Source organism: Canis lupus, chromosome 6 (assembly GCF_011100685.1).
Source record: "Canis lupus familiaris isolate Mischka breed German Shepherd chromosome 6, alternate assembly UU_Cfam_GSD_1.0, whole genome shotgun sequence".
Lineage (NCBI taxonomy): Eukaryota > Metazoa > Chordata > Mammalia > Carnivora > Canidae > Canis > Canis lupus.
Window position 1 is genome coordinate 45,135,523 of NC_049227.1, and position 14,997 is coordinate 45,150,519.

Sequence of the window (14,997 nt, forward strand, 5' to 3'; positions counted from 1 at the left end):
GTTCTCCATGTTCTGCAGCTCTCATGGACATTTATCCTAACCCCCTCTGTCCAAAACAAAATTTGCTGTTTTCTGTCATTTCAGTTTGCATTGGCAACATCCTCATTTAAATAGCCTCTAATCTGGAATCCTTTTGCCATCCTCAAATCCTCTCTGTCTCACTTCTACTGTATCACCTCCTAAAATCTTTTTCAGATGATCCAGCCTAGTTTTCAATTACTAATAAGACTTTTATCTCCTTCCTGCTTGCATTTCTGTAATAGCTTTCTAAAATGAACTCTCTGACACCGGGGATTGTTCTTAGTGCTTCTGGAATTATCTCCTACCCCTGCCTCAAAACAGTAACACCAAGTTCAACAAGAAAATTGATCATGTTCCTCCTACAACATTAAGCAGAACTGTCTCGCTGAGTATTTCTTTACACTTTTCTTTCAGACACTTGATTACAGCAAAGAGAACCAGCATATTTGATGTTGATGTGGCCTTATGACACTTGGTAATCCTTTTTTCTTTCTTTCTTTCTTTCTTTCTTTCTTTCTTTCTTTCTTTCTTTCTTTCTTTCTTTCTTTCTTCTTTCTTTCTTCTTTCTTTCTTTTTCTTTTTCTTTTTTTTTTAAAGAGAGAGAGAGAGGAAGGATGAACAGACTCAGTGGCAAAACCTTCATAGGTAAAAATATCTAGCCAGAATTCAGCAAGATTATTTTGTTTTTATCATTATTTTAGGACTCCCCAAACCCAGATTCCTCTTCCCTTTCTGACCTAAGCCCTCCTTTCATTCTTTCAGTTTCAGGGAGATAAGCATAGAGAAGAGACATACACCAGTTAAAAGATTTTTCTTTGTATTTAACCCCCTTTTTTTCTCTCTCCCAGACAATGCTGACCAACATGGTGACACCACTGCACTTTAGTTCTCTGATCAAAGGTGGGATGACTTCAATCTTCTGCAGGGCCTCTGAACTAGAGTGGGGTGGATCTTCAATCTGCAGCCTTGCTAAATGGGCATGATGGGGCAAGGGCAGCCCAAGAGTCTTTATTAACCCCCTGGAGATGGAATGCACAGCTTGGGTGACCTGCCAGCCCGTGGCTCTGGTTTCATTTTAGCAGAGTTGTGGCATCAGCTAGTGTTTTCACTGGGAGCAAGCTACCTTCTATTCACTATTATAAATATTAAAAACCAAGAAAGTATAATTTATGATTATGGAAGTTTCGCAGAGGATTTTTTTCCCAAATAGTACACGATTTCTTTCCTTGCTACTATCTATATCATCTACATCTATATCTATATATTTCTCTTTGTAAAAGGAGGCATAAATCTTGGTGTAACCTGCTTAATGGTCACAGTGTGTTACCATTTATTCCCTCCTCTTAAGAAATAAAAGTTTCTATTTGCAACAGGTTTCAGAAATCTTCAGGCCATCAGAATCAGGATTCACATTGATACCTTCTACTTTACTGGGTGATACTCACTTTCCATTTTTGACCAGGATGTCAATCTTCCTTATATAGAATTATTAATTTAAAACAATGATATTGGAATACAAATTTAAGTAATACTATGGGTGGTACATGAATTTTAACACAAATCTTCAAGATGATAGATGAAATATCCAAAATTCAGAAAACACTGTCTTAGGGGGAAAAGTAAAGCCTTAGTAGCCTAGCGTCCTTCGTTTGAATTCCAGTTTCATTTCTTAAGTAGGACCTGCGTCTCTCCACACTGATGTTTGGCGTACTAGCACTTGCCCACTGGGCTGATTGGGCTGAGGTGAAGCCAGGAAATATTTTTCCCAGAATTTCTCTCCCTGAATGGATCCAGGATACTTTGCCAAGGAAAAATACTAATGTAAGAGTTGGAAGGCATAAGGGAAGGAGAAGTCATTATTCTTCAAGCACAGGTGCAGCCAGACATTGAGCTTCAATGAGTGAGACTTCTCTCCCACGCTTGTGAGAACTCCCCCACCTCCGTCTAATGCTGGTGGGTTTCTTGACCTTTGATCCCAGGTCTTCCTTGGTTATCTAAGCCTCTGATTCCTCTATTAGACATTTCATCCCTGATATACATCAAGCGACTTTTACTTTTTAGACTGACACCTAACTGACCTACTTGGTACACGTTTTCTCTTACAATGCTCTCTACCTTTCAGGAAACTTTTCTTCTCCTTCTCTTTGAATTAAAGATTTCTGTCAGGATGCCTGGGTGGCTCAGCAGTTGGGCACCTGCCTTTGGCCCAGGGCGAGATCCTGGGGTCCTCTGGGATCAAGTCCCACATCGGGCTCCCTGCGTGGAGCCTGTTTCTGTCTCTGCCCGTGTTTCTGCCTCTCTCTCTGTCTCTCATGAATAAATAAATAAAATCTTTAATAAAAATATAGCAAAATAAAGACTTCCTTTCTTCTTCCTCATGTCCTGCTTTTCTACTTACTTCTCTTCCTTTCTTTCTTTTTCCTTTCTCTCTTCTATCTCTCTGTGTCTTTAAGTCTCTCTTAAGAGAGAGAGACTTAAAGTCTCTCTTTAAGTGTCTTAAGTCCTCTTTTTTCTCTGTATTTCTGCCTCTGTTTTTTCTTGCTTCCTTTTTCCTTCCTTCTTCCCTTCTCTTCCTTTCTTCTTTCCTTCCATTCCTCTTTCCAGCTTCCTCTTCAAATACTTTTTCAGCTGCTACCTTCTTTCTGCATATCTATTATTGTGTAACAAACCTCCTATAAAAAGTCCTCCTATATAGAGTCAACACTTATAAAACAATGGCTATTTCATCTTATGCATGGATTTTATAGGGCAGGAATTTGGACAGGGCACAGAGGGATTATTTGTCTCTTACCACTATTAGTAGAGCCTCATATGGGAAGACTCAAATATCTGAACAATTGAAAACTTCCTTACTCAAATGTCTGGTATCAGCTGGGCCCTCTCCATGTATCTTAAATTTTCTTACATCATGGCTGGTGGGTTTTGAGAAAGAACATCCCAGGAATGAGTCAAGAGGCTGAATATTCCAAGAGAAGTAGGAGGAAGCTTGCATTTTTTTATTACTTAGCTTCAGAACTCATATAGTATCACTTTTTCTGTACTTTCTTGGTTAAGCAGACACAAGTCTGTGTAGATTTAAGATGTGGGGACAATGGACCCATTTCTTGATGAAGAGGAATCAAAGACTTATGGAGCCATATTTTAAAACTGTTCTACATATATACCAAGTCCCAGTGAGATGCTATGCTTTAAAAAAGATGAATAATAGTCTGTATCTTTGTTTCCTCAGGGTGCTTCGTTTGTTACCATTCAACAAAAACTTTGTTAACATTTTGAACATGTTCAGCTATTACTGAAACCGGTAATTTATAAAATTAAGCTGGGTGAATGGCAGTAGTGCAGAGTAATGCCATCATTGGACACTGTGAATGCAAGATTGAAGAATTAGCAGCCACTTCAGATGTAAGGCCAGGTGCAGAGTTGACTCTGGATGCTGCAGTCAGGAAAAATGCAGCCATTTCCCCTGTATGTTCCTGGAGGGACGAGCCTCGGCTACTCAGGGAGTGCCTTCTCTATGTGGGCTCCACCTCCAGGGCGATGGTCTTTATGGTCTGGACTATTGACTAAGTGCATTAATATGTTACAATAATCATTTTTTTTGTGTAGTTGTACATCCATGTAGATTTTTCTTATAGCGTGCATCTTATTATATATTGCATTGTTGTTTTTATATCTAGCATATTTTTCTTATTAGTACTTTCAGGGAATTTAAGTGAATTTTGTACATTTAATAGTAGCTTTTACAGTGTCATGTGCCTAGTATGATTTTCACAGACGTTAATTGAATTGGATTTTCTCTGCATATAATAAGAATTTTCAATGTTTAATGTTTCATGGAAATGGCTCTAAATGGTTCATAAAATGTTGATCAGTATCAAATTTTTCAGTTATAGTTAGTGACTCTTGTAGAAATTGTGCAGTTTATTGCAAATCCATTTCTTCAACAAGACATAGTGAGCCCTGTGTAAGACCATGCTAGCCACAGGGATAAACTAAAACCTTGGCAGACACAGATCCTGCCTTCCCAGAGCATATGATGTGAAGGGAGGGACAGATAAGGAACGTGCAATTATCTTAAAATGCTAAATCGGTAAAGTTCAGGAATATTGGAAACAAAAGCAATGTGGCAAGTAGCTTGAACACAGCAAAATTCCGTGGGTAAATGGTATGAAACTGGGGTAGGAGGAATCAGTAGGATTCAAGGACTCAGGACAAAGCATTCCCAACAGAATAAACAACTTTTATCCTGAGTCACACGGAGCCGAAGAGCTCATATAACTTTTGAGTTCAGTAAGGAACTGGGAAACAGGAATGCGACATCAATAGACAAGGTTTAAGAGGGTAACACTAAATTTATAATATAAGCTAAGTTTGATTTTTCTTTTTAGGGAAATGGAAAATCCTTGATGGATTTTAAGCAGTGAACCAGCAGAATCAGAATCATGTTTAGGACCATAGAACAGGTAATGAGAAGCAACCTGCAGGAATAACTATTAAGGCCAAGAAGGGATGGTGACCTGATTTTTGGAAGCAATAATGAAGTTGGAGAAAGCTGAATTGGTCTAAAAAATATTCACAATGTAAAATCAACAGAACCTGGTGATTGAATCTGTGGAGCAAGCAAGTAAATTAGAGAAAAGAATCAAGGAAGACCCCAACAGTTTTCTAATTTGAACAACTCAACATATGGCAGTGTCATTCACTGAGAATCAGTATTGGAAGAAGAAATTATGAGGGGGAAGTGGTTCAATGGTAGATAAAACACTGGGACCCCAAAGTGGTCCACATCCTGCTTGCCAGAAAGGACTTTGCAGACGTGATTAAATTCAGGACCTTAAGATAAAGAGATCGCCTGGACAGTACAGTTAGGCCCTACGTAATCATAAGAAGAAAGAGGCATGGAAACTCGGAGTCTGAGAAGGAGATACAGAAGCAGAAGTTGGAGTGACGTGAGAAAAAGCTGAGGCTGGGAAAGGTGAGGAAATAAATTTTCTCCCACAATCCCAGAAAGAACACAGCTTTGCTGACATGTTGATTTTAGGACTTTTGACCTCCAGAATTGTAAAAGGATACATTTGTGTCATTTTAGGCTACTGCATTTGTGATCATTTGTTACAAGAGCCTCAGAGACAGAGAAGTGACACAGCCATGAGTTTTAAGGTCTGTGGGACATTGGAGTCACAGGGCTGGTAAGCAATTGGACAGACATGTCTGAGGCTTAGGAGATAGGGTGGACCTGGGCACTGAGAACGGAGAAGCACCAACGTTGAGCTGGAAATGGGAGCAAGGTGCTTGAAAGAGAACACATGCATGGGAATGTGGGATCAAAAGGGAAGAGTTCCCCAAATAGAATCTAGGACAACCCTAACCTTTAAGAATGTATAACAACAAAGGAAACTGGTAAGTAGCCTGAACAGTAGAAGGAGGCTAAGGAGAGTAAGGGTCAGGAAAAACTGAGGGAAGAAAATATTTTAACTATGGGGTTTGGTCACTAGTGTCAGATACTACTAAGAGAAATTAACTAAAACAAGTTTAAGTAATATACGTATTGAAAAGTGACAACTAGATGGGAAAGAACCACGAGGGGAGAAGCTGTAGAAGAAAGAAAGAGAAAATGCCCAAATTCCAAGTCCCTTAGAGAAGAGAAGCGTGCTGTACCTACAGGGAGATGGAGAGGCAGTGACTACCCTAGGCAGGAGGAGAGGTGCCTTTCTCTGGGATGGAAGAAGATGTGGAGATAGTAGCAAAGTGGAATGCAGAACAATGCCCTAGAAATGGTAGAAAAATCATTCCTCTATCTGCTCTGATACTGGTAATGATGGCTCCCGATTGTATCAAGTTTGGTACATGTAATAATGAGTAAGTGATTTATGGTGTTTTCTAACTTACATATTCAAGAAAAAACATGCTAATTTGAACAAAAATTGACAAGATAGGCAGAAGTCTCCAAAAAAATAGGACAGTTTAAATTACTTAAATGGATTTGAGATGAGGTTAACAGTGCCATAAAAATTTATAATCCAGAAAACCAAACCAAACCAAAATAAAACAAAACCAGAGTTATGCTAATAGTAATGGAAAAAATGGCTTAAACAAGGACATAACTCTGGTGGGCTAGTCAATGATAAAAGGTGTAGTTCAAAACCAATGAGAAAAGTTAAGGTCATGTTCGAAACAATTGAGAGTATTCAATTTAATCAAAACCTTTCCCAATATATATTAATTGCCTACTATCTGCCAATAGCTGCCAAATAAGGAAGCGTAAAATATTAGGAAAGAGAGGATATGAGTGCTATAGTATTTATTATTTAGCCCCCACTAAATTGTGATTGACTGTATAACAACATCCTCACCACATCCTTATCTTGGTAATGCAAATTTTAAGACTTGGTTTAAATGATGGGATATTTTATTTATTGAGCTATAAACCAAAAGGAATTATGCTACAAAAACAGAAAGACACACACACACACGTGCACACTAGCTTAAATTACCTTAAAGACAGGTAGTCAAATGGCTGCAACAGATGCAATTTTATTTATGTGCAGCAAGCTAAGAGAGCATGTGTATGTATGAAAGTGTACGGATGTATCTAGATAGATCAATAGACAGAGATATAAATATGAAGGTATGTGCATGACCTATATGGTATACATTGGTATAATCAGAGTTTCTCTTATGAAACTAACCTTTTCTAAATATTTTATTTGATCAATCCATCCGCATATATAAGTATTACATAAAAGAGAGACCAACCTGTGAAATATACTGTCAAGCATCAGAGATTAAATTGGTTTGTTCTGTAATTCTGGTAAAGTGCACACAGGAGAAATGATATGGAAGTGTTCAGGGAGGTGAATGATAATGGGAGGGTCCTGGCAGTTTGCTCTGGAAAGCAGTGAAGCAAAGCTAAAGGGAAGATTCAGATGCTCTCTAGCATAAAAAAATAAAAGAAAGTAATCAAAAGTTGAATTTTTTTCCCTGGCAAAATAGGCAGTTTCACTGAATCTTTCCTGAAATAATTATAAGTTGGAAATAGATGAACTTGAATCATGATAATCAATGGAAGGGAATTAAAAGTGTCATCCTGATGACCAACAAAGATGAGAAGATACAATGCATGAATTTAGCTACTTTTAGAGACTGGATGAAAGCTCATGATCTGAATAAAACAACAACAACAACAACAACAACAACAACAACGAATTACCCTAAAATGAGAACTTGTTATATTTGCTGGTATAAATATGCATTCAATACAAATATAAACGCATTTATTTTTTTAAAAGATTTTATTTATTTATTCATGAGAGACAGATAGAGATGCAGAGACACAGGCAGAAAGAGAAGCAGACTCCCTGTGGGGAGCCCGATGTGAAACTTGATTCCAGGACCCTGGGATCATGGCCTGAACCAAAGGCAGACACTCAACCACTGAGCCACGCAGGCGCCCATATGAAGACTTTTCTATAAAAGTTGATAATGTCTTTCAGTTCTTCAGTGATGTTGTAAATACAATAGAGCTCTTTTCCTTATGGTTAATATTGTATAATCAGAACACTTGAAAAGGAATTTTATTCTTGATTTACAAATTCTCCCCACACAAAGCATTCAAATAAAATAAACTTGATTATGCAGGCAATCTTGGAATTCTATTTAGGAAATGACATGAGAAATTTATTTTGTCAATTTTTATGGAGTGCCTTTCCTGACAATTTCTCCTAAGATTTTAAAACTGTTAAAGAACAAAAGTTCCCGTCAGCTTTAACTGACTATCGCACCAATGGCTGTTTGCACAGGAAGAAGAAATGAGTGAGAGGGAAATTGTTAGGAGTGCTATCCTTATAATCAAATGTGACTTTGAAAAAAAGACTCAGAAAGTAACCCTTATCCTTGGGAAATAATGACCATTTTACCTGAGTGGACTAATGCCTGGAAGGAAGCCTTTGGATAATGAGCTCTACTGGAGGAGTATCTGCTCGACTCTTATCAAGGAGGCAGATGATGAGATAGGAGCCAAAACCTGGTTGAATATAAGTTCTGTACTCAAAACTAGGTCAGATATATTGTTTCCATTTAAAATAAGAAGGGGAGCTCAAGAACCAGAAATTTTCTGGGAGAATGCTTAGAAATGTACAGCAAGTAGACGCATTCCTGATGAATCTTGCAGTACCTTTGAAGATGGCCTGCCTTGACTAGCATTAGCAATAGCTGCACAATGATGCACAGACATAGATGTTTTGGGGTTCACTCTTTCAAACCAATCTGAATATTGCTTTTTCTTTTGTGACTATAATAATGGCTATGGTCTGAGAGATATAAGTACTATTACACATACTTGTGTCCTGGGTTAGCAAGTGTTAAACAATGAGAGGTATATATTTATAATGAGAGGTATATATTTAAGAATGCTACATGCTCTTATCTCACCTTTCCACTCCATGGTGTGGAATGGTTTGTTCTTAATTATTTGAATGCAAGCCTTGAAGGATCAGAATTCTTTCTTCTAAGTTTTTTTTCCACACTAAATTCACCACATACTTTCCATTTAAAATATTTTTCATTTATCTGGGCTTAAAAATTATGAATAGTTTGCTTGGGTGTGAACAGTTATTACTCTGTAGACTAATTAGGACGGCCATCTTTCTCTTTCCTAAATGAGTTTAGAGAAAAAGAAGATCCATAGTGACAAATACAAATTTGAAGATAGTTCAAGTTAAAGTAAAGGCATTATTGGAAACGATGTCACTGAAAGGAGCATCGCTTAGAAATAGAATCTCATTTAAGTCTGTCTTTGTGGCTATGGCACTTGCACGCATTCTATAATGGCATCTCTTTTTATTTTCCTGTAACATTCATTAAGATTTGTTTAAATAAAGCATTCTCTACTCTCTCAACTCAATTGTTATGAAGAACACATTCAATTGCTAATGCTTGCATTACCTCTTAGGATTCCATTGCTCAAGAGCAGAAAGTCTAACAGGGCTTGAAAAGTTTTAGGCATATATTGCTCTTTCTCAGTGTTTTGATGGCAGTATAGGTAGCATCCTATACAACATGAATTGCTAAAGATTGCAAATTTATTTTAAAGCTGGAGTGAAAGAAACTAAGAGGATCCATGGAAGAATTTTTTAACAAAAAATACAAACTTTTATGAGATCGATATGATTATGGACTAGTGATCATAATAATAGTAATAATAATATCCACATTGAGCATTTACATCAACAGAATGAGTTAAACATTCACAAAAGAAATATATGAGAATGTAAGCCTGGATGGTTTCTTTGAACTGAAATTGGGCAAATGTGTTCTAACATCTTGCCTCAGTGTTGAAAGCAGCAGGGCCAACTACATGCTGGAGAAAAGTATTTCACTATTTTCCCACAGACAGCCTTCACGAGGGCACTATCAAAGCCAGACTCGATACTGTGTGGTCAGGCTTTAAAAGCACCATTGCAACATGACAAAAATTCTTTCATAAATGCCAAATGTACCATGGTTTAACCACTTACTAAGTGGCCTTCTGAAGTATAATGCAACATTAATCATATCAAACAGAGAAAAGAATTCCTAGCTAGACCTGTCCTTTTATGTGTCAATTGAAATACTTGGCTTGATTTAATTAGTCTCAGTTGCTTTTGATGGAAGGCTAGGGACATCGTGAGGAAGTTGCCTGGTACATTATTAATTCTCTACATCTTTATTGTAGTGCCAACCCTATTTACCCCAATTCGAATTCTCCACATCCCCTTCCCTGGGAGTGACAGCTGTTATGGCTGCTGTGGCCATTTTTTTTTCTTTCCTGACTGAAAGGGCAAGCAGCAGCTGCCGATCTTTCCAATGCAGAGAAAAGGATTGGTCTGCAGAGGCACTCTAATAGCTGAGCGTGTCCCTCTCAGTGTGTCAAGTGTCTCTCCTTCAGGAAGTGATCAAGTTCTGATCACTCAAGAAGCTGGGACTTTGAGATTGTTCTTTGACTTGACAACCTAAAATCCCTGTCTGCTTCCCTGGATGAGCCAGTAATGACCTATTTCTAAAGTCAAAATATTGACTGTTGCTTACACATTCAATCACAGGTTGTCACGTTTGAGCAACAGTGTTTTCCTCCCAGAATTCTGAGGATGCCCATGCCCATTGATGTTCTACTTTATTTCATTCCTGCATATATTCATGGTGTGTGTGTCTATACAAATTTAGAGAATGATCCCTTTCACGTAACCATGATGGATCAAGATACTACATGACACTCTCAGACCTAGAATAATAATTTTTCTTCCAGTTCCAATAAAAATCAGTGATTTTCTTATATAAGTGAAGTTTTCATGCTTCTCACATTTTTTATTTTATTGACTTCCAGCTCCAGATTTCTCTTTTATTGAGGAACCCTCCCCATCAATTGCAAGCTGTCAACCAGGTTTACAAAATATTGCCTCCCTTCCATCACTGAGTCCCATTCAATTAAATATATCATACAGAAACCTCAGAACTAGGAAGAACAACCATGGAAAAATAACACAGAGACAGATTTTTTTTTTGACCCACCTTAAGGGTTAATCCAAACGAGCTAGATTAAAATGACTGCTGCTGAGACATGTCTTTTCAAAAATAATCTCTCCAACTGGAAGAATATAATTCACACTTTTGTCAGAATTGCACTTAAATATTTATTTTGTCAAAATGTATGATTCAAAGTTTGGTAGTGCTTTCTTAAAATATGTTTTATCATTATTTCCAAACATTCTGAAGTGGCACTCATTGAGTTTATTTACATAATTCCTTACACCATAAATTATTGTGGAAGTCTTTTGAATCCTCATATGAAAGCTGAGTGAACCAAGCCCCATACGATTCAAATAACTTGTTCATGTGAGGTGCAGAGGTGGAATTTTTATCCATAGTTTTGACTAAGAATAATACTTTTTTCCCTTTATACTCTAACGTCTTTGTTTGATCTTGTTTGGGCAGTATTTTTTGTGATGTTTCTTTAAATAATCATGAAGAGAAATTAGTTTCCAGAGTGGGTTTTGTTGTGGCTCCAGGCTTATAATGTTTTGTATATTTTTTCCCAAAAATGTAAAGTTTGATTGCCCAGCTTTAAGATTTCCCCATTAAACATTTGGAGAAATAGGTTAAGTATCATACTGAGGAGTTTGACACCTATGCCACATAAGGAAAAATTATAAGGTTGTGATATTTTATTGATAGAATGAAAGACAAAGATACATGATTTTTGTTACAAATATTTGAAGAGGCATAATTTATAAGACAGGTGTGTTTTGTTTCTCTCAAAGGAAAAACAGGACTATTGTCCTGGAGAAACAATAAGAAATGGATCTACATGCAAATATTTATATAGATGTAAATGATAGGTGGGTAGAAATGGATAATTTTGCTACTAAATGGAGAGATAGTTAGATAAATAGGTATTACAGGAAATTTTCAAGCAGGAGACTCATAAAGGGATTTTACCACTTTCTCTTTTTTTTTTTCAAAGGCAAATCACCCATATCTGAGTTCATTAGAGTGAAGAATTAAAATACTTCTTCAGGGAAGGGGAGCAACTATTGGTGAACAATTTTGTTTATGAGAAATTCTAACCATATTCATTAAAGAATCTTCTTTTTAAGCTTTTCTCATATTCCTTTTCTTTGGTTACCAATGTTACTGGCTTTTTCATATTAGTTTTCTTCACATGCTTTGAATTTTTGATTTTCAGATTCATCTAAGTTTTTGATTTGTTTTTCTCTGAGCTTATTGCTGGGAACTATAATGACCAAGCCATAATTATCAAGTTTTCTAGCTTTGCCTACAGGTGCTGCTAGAGACTATGGTCAAATGCCAGAAGCCACAAACTCCAGATAAGCCTCCATGACCCAGTTTTCAACCTGTTTGATCCAGTTCAGATTCTATGCAGACTCTCTGGATGATCTTGGGATCATTACCATCTAATTGTAATAGCAAAACACATCTACCAGTGCCAGGACAGATTCTACTGTGAGCATTGAAGGGAAGAAAAGAGGTGGCACTCGGATTCAGTATGTGATGACCATCACCAATAAGACGCTGATGTGACTATGTAAATATTTTATCATCTGGGGTGTATTCCTGGAAGTGAAGTTAATGAGCTCTAGGAAACACTATATTTAACTTGGTTTTCATTAAGTCTTATCAGATTTATTTCCAGAATATTTCTATCCACAGTGTGGGAAGCATATACCTGCCCTTATTATAACACTTGGAATTACCTTTTTTTTTTTTTTTTTCTTTTTGCCAAGTTTAGTGGATGCAGACTTGTATCTCACATGTATTTTTATTTGTTTTCTCTGGAAAGCATTGAAATTGTCCTATTCCTTTTCTTTTTCCATGTTTATATTGGATTTTGATACATTTCTTACATTTTTCTGGAGTCCCACTTATACTCCAAATGTCAATGTTTTTACTTTAGGACTTTGCAATTATCTTCTCCAACTATATATCTCATTTGTATCTAATATTGTCTTTCATTAGGCACAAAGTTTTATTTGGTGTAGTCAAATACATGTATTTGACTGTATATTTTGTGTGTTTGTTATTAGGATTTAATCTTAAAAAGTCCTTTTCTATCAGAAGGTCACAGAAGTATTCTGAAATTTCTTCTATCACCCATATTTTTTTTCATGCATTTTTTCCTCCTACATTTAAAGCTTTAATCCACCTGTATTCTATGTCTGTGAAGATGCCCTGTGGGGTTTTTTTCTCCATAAAAACAAAATAAAACAATGTAAACTAAGCAACTTTCAATTTCCAATTTCTCGTTATAGTTCTGTCAGCTTTTTTCTTGATATTTTTTGAAGCTATGTTGTTAGGTTTTGATCATTTTTATTTTACCATTACTTTGCATTATCTTGTGAGCACCTGTGCATGTGTGTGTGTGTACATGTGTATGTGTGTGTATGTGTATATATATTGTTTCTTTTCTGATATTGAAATGCTTACTTCACGTGTTTGGTTCATAACTGTGAGGTATACTGGCTTTTTAAACTTAAATTTCAACTTTAATACCATTTTAATTCTAGTCTATCACATGTACTTAATGTGTAGTAGGTTACTGGTATTATTCAGTGTGATAGTTTACTGCTTTTAATTGGTGAATTTAAAATTTTTAATTTAGGGATCCCTGGGTGGCGCAGTGGTTTGGCGCCTGCCTTTGGCCCAGGGCGCCATCCTGGAGACCTGGGATCGAATCCCACGTTGGGCTCCCAGTGCATGGAGCCTGCTTCTCCCTCTGCCTATGTCTCTGCCATTCTCTCTCTCTCTCTCTGACTATCATAAAAAAAATTAATTTAGTTTTATTATTGTCATATTAAGCCTTTTGCCATATATAAGTTTTCCCTTTTTTCCTTTCTTGCATATCTTTTGTTGGTTCTTTGTTGCCATGGAAGCTATGCATTCCAATCGTAGTGTTATATAGAATAAGTCTCATAAACATGTTATTATTTTTTGTTTTCAACTTCTTAAGCTTGACAATATTTAGATCTTTGTCCAAATAAGACTTATCTATACCCTCATTCCCTTCACATTTCCTCCAGGATACCCACCTTCCACTACTCCCTCTGTGCATGTATCATTTATAATTTTACATTGTTTGGATTTACTTTAGTGGTGTGGTTTGTGTTGATTTATAAAATAATGGTATATTTTATTAAATTACCACACACTTTTAGCAAATCTCTAGATTTGTTTATGTTTATCCCAGAGTGTTTTTAAAGATGGTCTGTGAGTGCCAAACCTTCTTAAGCTTTGTATTCTCATATATGTGTATAGACTGATATATTCCAATGTCAATTTACCTAGATCTAATGTTCAAAGTTTCTTTCCTCTAAATACCTTTAAAAACCACTCCATTTTCTCTTTTGCACTAGTCTTGCTCTTGAGGTGTTTGTTGCTATTTATTTGTTTTTCTTTTTAGCAATCTACTCAACTTAAAAATTTTCTCTTTGTCTTTAGTGTTCTTGCATTTTTTATGGTAATATGTCTAGACTCCATCTAGATTGTTGAACTCTCTTGGTATTCTAGTTTTTACCCTTCTCAATTAGCTAGTTATCTCATTTTAAAGGAATGCTAGCTACATTGTCTGGTAATGTATAATTAACTTGAAAAGCTCCAACTCAAGTCCAAGCAGACACACCTTTTAGTAGATTTAGAATGTAGGAGTTAGACGTGGATGCAGTATAAGGTAGGGAGCATTTACTATATTCCATTTGTCTTTCCCAAGGCATTATATTCTTTAACAATTTTCTCTTAAGGTATAATTTTTCAGCCCTAATTTTTGGAAAGAGTGGAAGATAGCACAGGAAATGTCGGGACTTGCTACTTTGATTTGATTACTTATCAGTTGTTCATCATTCCAGCTGTGCTTGTTATGCCTTAACTATGGTGCTACTGGGTTAGTGTCATAATTTTTTGACTCTTGTTGTGAATGAGGGAAGAGAAACAATGATCTACTCATGATAGTATGCAGTGGGGGCAAAACAGGACAACCTAATTGCTGTCCCACAATCCATTTTTCTTCTGGGGTATTAAGACCTTCTGTTCCAGAAGACTGTAGCACAACTCCGTCTAACACACACACACACACCCCCACACACACACCCCTTTTCTCTCTTAATAGTTCTCACAGTTTTAAATTTTGTTTTATCAATGTTACCAATTTCTACACCTTCAAGGCTGGGCCAGGTCGGAGTGAGGAAACAGGAGTTTATCATCTTTCCAAAGTCTAAAATTGTGCCACCTCAATCTGGCAAATTATATGTTGAGGATGTCCTTTGGGAGCCAAGTAGGTATTAGAGATTTTATAATGTGAATCTCATATTTTTCAATATAGATCCAATTTGCTTAAGCAAACCAAATGAATGAAAATTGTGATTTATGCATCAGTTAAATTAGTGAGTGATTATTTGTCTTGCAAAACAATTTGCCGTGAAATTCTTCTAA

General features: G+C 36.5%; 1 long non-coding RNA gene across 1 annotated transcript in view; it reads left to right on the top strand.

Moving 5' to 3' along the window:
• Positions 1-868: 868 nt before the first annotated feature.
• LOC111096360 overlaps positions 869-14,997 on the top strand; it is a 33,627-nt gene continuing 19,498 nt past the window's right edge. Inside the window, exons 1-4 of the long non-coding RNA XR_005360405.1 lie at positions 869-921; positions 3,251-3,322; positions 4,410-4,996; positions 5,111-5,210. This is a non-coding gene — a long non-coding RNA (uncharacterized LOC111096360). The remainder of the gene's footprint in view (positions 922-3,250; positions 3,323-4,409; positions 4,997-5,110; positions 5,211-14,997) is intronic.